General features: G+C 41.1%; 1 pseudogene across 1 annotated transcript; it reads left to right on the top strand.

Moving 5' to 3' along the window:
• Nucleotides 1-1,653: 1,653 nt before the first annotated feature.
• LOC308611555 (3-hydroxyisobutyrate dehydrogenase, mitochondrial-like) lies at nucleotides 1,654-7,500 on the top strand (annotated as a pseudogene). The gene is made up of 2 exons: nucleotides 1,654-1,665; nucleotides 4,766-7,500. The product of its transcript is annotated as a 3-hydroxyisobutyrate dehydrogenase, mitochondrial-like (transcript).
• Nucleotides 7,501-8,165: the final 665 nt, after the last annotated feature.

Below are 8,165 nucleotides of genomic sequence, written 5' to 3'. Positions count from 1 at the left end.
TCAGACATATACTAAACAACACACATTTTGAAAGCACTGGTGTTGGAGTAAATTCGATGTTGATGAGACTAGTCACTGCCCTTAAAGGAGCTTGTCTTCTAGTTGGAAAGATGTGACATATACAATAATCTGAGGCATTAAGTAAATACATGGGTCTGAGGGCAGAAGATCCTGAAGGAAGCAAGCTACAAAGAACTCATTTTGAATCCTGGCATTAATATTGGCAGATCTCCTCACACCTTTTTACGACAGTTATAGACAAAGCAAGTAAGACTGGAGAATACACTGCAATGGCCCAACTAAGATTTAACGTCATTTCAGCCTAGGGGATTCTTTCTAGGCTTTGAGTATATGATAATTTAAATGCTACCTAAATAGTAAATTTACTTTAATGCTGACAACGTAGAAAAGATACTTTGCTGCAAAAGTATACACAGTAGTAACAGGTGGATTTTGGAAGAAACTAATATTTTGTCTTATACTGGTAACTACACTATTGCCCCAGACCTAGCAGCAGCCTTTACTCTTTGTTGTTTTCTTCTAAGACTGAAGAGCCTCTTTATTGTTTGTGCTGATTTTTTCCCACCAACAGATCTCAGAGCAATCTGAGTGCACTGGCCAGTTGGGACAAAATTATCATTAGAATTCTTGGCTAGAGAAGAAAGCTCCTAATTTAAGAATGGCTTTTTGCCTTCTGAGAGCTCAGAAGAGCACATTGCAAGCCATCTACATTTATAAAACATGTTTTAGTATGGAAAATTTCAAACATCTACAGAAATAAAGAGAAAGAAGTAGAAACTTTCATCCATTGTTCTCATCAAATGTCCATTTCAGGCCAATAGATTGTCTCTGCACCCTCTCTTACTACTACCACCATCATCCCCAGCAATTTTAAAGCAAATCCCAGATTTCTTTTTCTCAGTGAAAACGTCAGTATCCATATTTCTAAAATGCAAGAACTGCCCTTTTTAAGCTCAACTATGTCATTATCACACATCCGCAAATAATAATGATTCCTTAATATCAACAAATAGCCAGTCAGTTCATGTTTCCTTGATTGTCCTCTAAATGTATTTTTATTTTAATAACCATTATTTATTTGATTGCTGATCCAAACACAATTTCTTTTAAAGTATAGGTTTAAAAGAACTCAGTTTGCTCATTTTTCTTGCAAGTATTTGTCCTTGAATTCAAAGCATTCATCCAGTAGGGTTCCCAACTGTCTGGATTATGCTGATTGCATCCCCTTTCTGCTTATATGTTTATCATGCTCCTTTGGTCCATGTATTTACTGTCAGTTGGTAGATAGATCTAGAGCACTGACATAATTCAGGTGTGATTTTTTTGTCAAGTTTACTTCATAGATAATACTGATGAATTCCAAAAGGAACTATAAAGTGTCTGTCTTACTGTGACGTTGCAGCCATTAATGATCAATGTCTAGATCCATTAATTTATTAAGGGTACCAAATGGTGATATTCTACTAACTAGATGATTATTCATTTACTAGCTAGAACATTATTTCATCAACTACTTGGTTGCCCTGAGTTACAGTTTAATTAGGAAAGGAAGAATAAATGTTTCTTTTATTTTATTTACCAGTTTTACAAAAAAAGAAAAAACAAGAGAGAGAAAGGTTGACTCTTCCAAAGATGACTAATGAGGTATTTTCTTGCTTTGTTGTTGTTTTCAGTGAGGTTGTTATAAATATCGATGCAGAGATTGTCCCCTCTTAGGTTCACGGATCCTGTTCAAGTTGGCTCCTGAGTCCTTTCCACACAACCACAGTAGTCTTTGAAGTCTTCCCAGCTCTCTTATATGACAAGAGGTACCAGGAACATCTTGTTCGTTTCTTATGCTGGATTTGAAATCAGCTGTTTCTCCAAGGAGACATTATCCACTGTGTTTATTCAAACTTGTGTTCCTTCTAGTTTAACCTTCTCTCGAGACATGATTTTTTTTAAACAAATTACTTACTGAATTTTTCACCTTTTCAAATCTTGCTATTCTCCAATCACTTCATTTCTGAATTTTTCTAATTTCTTTTATGTTTTTCTTAAAACCAGTTTCTATTCCTTTGAAAATTTCTTTTACTTTTTCCGCAATATCAGGCAATAAATTTCATTTGTTCTGTGGACGTGTCTTTCTGTGACGTTTTCAGGATTTGCTGGAACTTTCTTTTCACCCCTCTTTTTTCTTTTTTTTTCTCACTGATTTTCTACAGGATGTGAATGGAATACTCTTCTGTCGCTCATTTTTAAATGAAATAAGTTTCCACTTTAGGAGGGAAACATAGATCAGAATATAATTTCTAGCTTCAGAACTCCAGGGCTCACTATCTTCTATTATTTTCACAACATAATTTTTTTTATTTATTTATTTTTTGCGGTACGCAGGCTTCTCACTGCTGTGGCCTCTCCCGTTGTGGAGCACAGGCTCCGGATGCGCAGGCTCAGCGGCCATGGTGCACGGACCCAGCCGCTCCGCGGCATGTGGGATCTTCCCAGACCGGGGCACGAACCTGTGTCCCAGCAGGCGGACTCTCAACCACTGCGCCACCAGGGAGGCCCCACAACATAATTTTAAAAAATGACCTTAAAATTTCTAAAATCTTCCTCCTCGGCCCTCCTATGCCCATTTACCCAGGCCTCCTCTTTCCTGTCCTTGTTGAGTATGGGGATTTGTTCTGGAATGGTGCTTTGGTTTGATAGGTGTCAAGGTTTCACAGACCCCAGAACACTTGGCATCCTCAGAACATTTCAAAGTTCTTGCACTCAGCTGCAAAGTGGAGCCTGCAACATTCACTCCCGGTTTCTGCCGCTGTTCTCAGTGAGTTTTTCAATCTCAGTGAGTTCATGAACCATAGTAACCTTTGGCTCTCCTTAAAGAGAGAGAGAGTCCTTCCCTCGTCTTCCTCCCACACACCTTGGGATACACATATGTAGGTCTTTTTCCTGTTGTTGGTTTGTTCCTACCTGGCTGTATGTTGCAGTTAATGTGGACACCTTGTTGTAGATGTTGTCTGTGGGTTTTTGATCTTGCTATCCTAGATGCTTTTCTTTCTTCTTTGTGGGGGTGGGGGGTTGTGTATTTAGGGGAGGGGTGGCATATTCAGGGATAAAAATCTTCTCTGTAGCCACCACCATTTCCCCAGAATCCTCTGCCATTAATATTTAAAACAAAATCATGGGAATCATTATCCGGATCCTTAGGATAATCATTACACTGTATCTGTCTTTTTTCCAGGCTTCAAGCTGCCTGTGGCTCGCCACGTTAGTATACTGACATGACTGGGCAATGCCTAATTTGATGGGCTCTTTCTGTACTACCTTCCTCCTAATCATGACAGTCTTGTACGCTATACATAGTCTTCTTCACTGATAGGGAATTTAGAAAATACAGGAAGCCATGGGTTTAATAGCTGAAAGTGGAATTAATGTGTTCTTTTTCTCAGGTAAAATATCATAAGACTCCTTAGGCCAAAGTTGTAAAATGAAATCGCAACTTTCCTGGAATCATTTTGCAAACGTGAATGCCCACATAAAGTACACTAGGACTTGAATCCAAGGAATAACACATTTTTAGAGCCTCCAAATGTATAAACTTAGTACAATTCTGCATTACTTCTTAAGGCAACTGAAGAAAATAATTTTGTGATCAAATAAATATTGATTTTATTAACAGTTATTTTAAAAGTTTACAAAACTTATAAAAAATGTTAAGGCTCTATCAGCCTCATCAGTTGTTAATTTCTTTTCTAGAATCTTGGATTAAGGAACAGTCGTTTGAGGGGAAACATGGTATAAAATGGGAAGATAATCTAACAGTAAAGATAGTTATATCTCTTCCTGTGTGATGAACTACTCCTAAGCTTGGTGGTTTAAAACAGCAGGCACTTTATCTCCTCACAATTTGTGAATCAGCAGAATGGGCTGGGATCTCCTGGGTGGATCTATCTTGCTTTCACCTGAGGTGACTACTGAGGCTGCCATCATCTGGTTGCTGGACTGGGGCTGGTTGCTTTCACATGTCTGGCCATTGGTGCTGGCTGTGGCCTGTGCCTAGTCTCCACTAGGTTAGCCAGGCTTCCTAACATGTCAGGTTTCCATGAGGACAAGCCCTAAAGCACGAGTGCTCTCCAAGCTTCAGCTCTTGATATGCCATTGGGCCAAAGCAAGTCACGTGACCAAGCCCAGGTCAAGGTGGAACAAAACTACACAGGGTGAGAAAACGGGGGGAGGGGCATTTGCACTGGGGGTCAGTAGTCTAACAAACTGCTGCAATAACTCTATAAAGAAAAACACCCCGGAGGACAACTGGTAAAAAATGAATGTGTGCGGGGTGGGGTGGGGTTTGGCATAGGGGGGCAAAGGCAGTAAACAGAGGCTACCAAAATCTGAAGATTCTGGAATTTTTGGAAAATCCACTGGGATTAAAGGAGTTACACAACCATGTTCTGACACCAGAAGAAAGGTGCCAGTTGAGCATCAGGGAAGTCTAGCGCTCTTCCTCCATCGCATCAATTTTCACGTTTCTTTGACTCAGCATATTTGTAGAATGAATCATGACTTTCTATAAATTTTTAATTCAGTTTTTCAAAGAAATAGTGACCTCGCTTCTATCTGCTGTGCCGCAAAAATGCCGTAGAAAAAAATTCCTTCTGTTAAATCGCTCACTAGGTGAAACTGTATGTGTAACCTAGTACCAAAGAGGTATTAAGAATCGCCACAGCCGAGCCGGCCCTCCGCATCACGCACCCTATAGCAGCCAGTGGGTGAGCCGGGAGTCGAGGAGGTCACCGTGGGAAGGAGGGGCACGGGCAGCGTGGCAGCCTCCTTCCGTCTCCGTGGAGCCACCTCCGGCCTCCGGTACAGGGAGTCGTCTGCAGCAACCAGTGGTGGCCAGCCTTGCAGCGCTGTGTTCTAGGTCAGTAGCTTCCAAGACTCCAGTTGGATTCATTGGAGTAGGCAACGTGGGGAGTCCAGTGGCAAAAGAGCTCATGAAACATGGCTAGCCACTCACCATTGTTGATGTGTTCCCTGATTCATGCAAAGAGCTTCTAGATGCAGATGAACCCTGTAGTGTCTTCTGCAGGGGATGTAGCCGAAAAAGGTGACAGAATTATTACAATGCATCAATGCACTAGAAGCTTATTGTGGAGCAAATGGAATTCAAAAAAAAGTGAAGAAAGACTCACTATTAATAGATTCCAGTACTGTTGATCCTATGGTTTTCGGAGAATTGGCCAAAGAAGTTGAGAAAATGGGAGCGGTTTTCACGGATGCCCCTGTTTCTGGTAGTGTGGGAATGGCTCGATCTGGCCACCTCACACTTAGGATGGGAGGGGTTGAGCTGCTGTGGTGCATGGGCTCCCATGTGGTGCATCGTGGAGCTGTTGGGACTGGCCAGGCTTCGAAGATCTGCAAAAACTTGCTGTTAGCTATTAGTAGGATTGGAACTGCTGAAGCTATGAATCTGGGACTCAGGTTAGGGCTTGACCCAAAACTCTTGGCTAAAATCCTAAATACGAGCTCAGGACAATGTTGGTCAAGTGACACTTATAATCCTGTACCTGGGGTGATGGATGGAGTTCCCTCGGCTAATTACTATCAGGGCGGATTCGGAGCAACACTAATGGCTAAGGATCTGGGATTAGCATGAGACTCTGCTACCAGCACAAAGAGCCCAGTCCTTCTGGGCAGTCAAGCCCATCAGATCTGCAGGGATGTTGTGCGTGAAGGGCTACTCAAAAAAAAAAGACTTCTCATCCGTGGTCCAGTTTTTGCAAGAGGAGGAGACATTCTGAGTTTGCCCTCTGGCTGTGAACACTGAAACATTGAAACCAAACTGTGTCTTGGAGCCCCTTATGGCTCACTCCACAGGAAAATGGGCTTAATCAAAGGTCAGCTGTCTGCTTTTGAGTGTGTAGGTCAGGGGTTCCCAACCCCTTGGCCTTGGACGGGTACCAGTCCACAGCCTCTTAGGAACCGGGCTGCACAGCAGGAGGTGAGTCGCAAGCAAGCCAACTAAGCTTCATCTGCTGCTCCCTATGGCTCACATTACCGCCTGAACCTCACACACCCCGCCCCCCCTCCCTGGAAAAATTTGCTTCCAGGAAACCGGTCCCTGGTTCCAAAAAGTTTAGGCACCTCTGGTCTAGGTCACAGTAGATCCTGGGATTTTTCACCCATTCTAAACTGCTTATTCTTTTTATCTATTTAGCAAACATATCATCTGTAATTTTTTTCTCTGCAAGCCACTGATGGTAACTGCTAGCTAGCTAGCTGATTGGCCTTTTTCAAAAGTTTGATTCCTAAGCATCTTCAGCTAAAACGCTGCCTACTTCACTCAGGATATTATTTACTCCACTTTACAAATAAAACTAAAATTGTTTTCAACAGGATAAAATCTATCCTCGAGGAAAGAAAAGAAATTGGTGTGAGAAAAGATATTAGAGAAAGGGGAAGTATAGTGAGTTACTACCTGTGTCCCTCAGAAAATTTGTCCTGTTAAATAACCCAGTGGTGATATTCTTGCATTGAGATTACTGGTTTATTTTCTAGGAGTTGTTAAAGCAAGAGAACTCCTTGCTGCATGTTATGTAATTTGGACTCTGTTACATTATCTTGTTGTGCCCCTCTTGTAACAACTTCCCATACTCAGCAAACTTGTTTTTTCATATTTTTGCTTCCTTGTCCATTTTTACTGCATATTTTTTGACTTCAAAAGAATGACATCTTTAGAACTGTTTCAGAGCCAACGATGATATGTGCTTTAGATAATTATTACACTATGCTAAATATAACCATATTCTTTTGAATTCAAATAGATTTCTATGCTGATAAAAAAAGAGAGGCACATTTCATCAATGTTTAAATAGTATCCTTCTTCCTCTAAAACTTAAAATAGGATTCAGTCTGATTGCTAAAGGGTTATTTTCTTCAACAACAAGAGCTGACTTAGGCCATTTCTTGGCAGTGGAATCTGAGCATAGAGGTCCCTGTCTGACTGCCCTTTGTTTCTCACTCACAGTATCCTGGGTGAGTGTAATGGACGGGCGTGCCCTTATGACTTAGCCCACTGCTACTGCTCCTGATGAGGGCTAATGGTGTGGGCCACTTTAAATCTTGCCCAGCAAAGTGCTGACATCTGGGGTTTCCTATCAAGTTTACCAGATATTTCACAGTAATTTCATAATTTACACAACATAAAAACACTGATTTTGAGCTTAGGAAAGCATTTCATTTAAACAGATAGAGAACACTACTCTACAAAATGGTTTAAAATTTGTGAGCAATTGCATTAAATAAACTCTAATATAAATTAATCTAATACAAGTAAACTAATAGTTGCAAAGCTACTGGTTGCTTCAGAAGCGGTGGCTACGGATAACTTCAAAGTTGTTTCCTCAATTCATTAAGAGGAGAAACTATTTGCTGTCAGCTTCTTCTTGGGGAAGCTTAGTTTGATGCTGATTCGCGTTATGAATGTATAGGAACCATTACTGGTTCTTCCTTTCCATATTCAGTGCACCATTATACTTCTATCCTCTTAAGATCTGGATATCTGTTACTGCTCCTGTTGGCTGGAGCCTGGGAGGAGGAAAGCTATCAAGAAAAAAGGTCAACAAGTGTTAAAGATTTTTAGCATACCACTGAGCCTTTTTATCAACCATAATCATAAGAAATAATAATTAAAATTACTTATAGCCTGGTCAGTGAGACCTTGAGTAAATTGTGGAAGCATCCATGTTTCATACAGTTTCAGGGGATGGATATTTCCTGTTATTAACTCTATATCCTCTTCAACTGGAACAGAGAGACCTTTCTCTGTTGAAGCAGTTTTGTCTTTTTCCTGGGCATTTTCAGTTTTCTCTTAGGAGAGACTTGTAAAGCTTACATATACAAACTTACACATACACGTATAAAGCAAAGAAGGGATAGGGCAGTCTTGAGAGGACACGGTTTTGTAGCAGGCACACAAGACAGAGCTAATACTCCCTGATTGCATTTGCCTCCCTAGCCCCATCTCCTTTGTGGAAAGCATCAGCATTCTGACTGGTCTCTGCACCCCACTAACTGGACGGAACACTGCATTGGCATTCTTAGGGAGCACTGATGGTCCCTCCGGAAACTGTGGTTAGAGCTTGTGCAGCCAAAGTGCA

The sequence above is a fragment of the Mesoplodon bidens genome, assembly GCF_964165515.1.
Source record: "Mesoplodon bidens genome assembly, contig: HAP1_SCAFFOLD_302, whole genome shotgun sequence".
Lineage (NCBI taxonomy): Eukaryota > Metazoa > Chordata > Mammalia > Artiodactyla > Ziphiidae > Mesoplodon > Mesoplodon bidens.
Note: the sequence above shows the minus strand (reverse complement) of the source record. Positions and strands in the feature narration are given on the sequence as shown.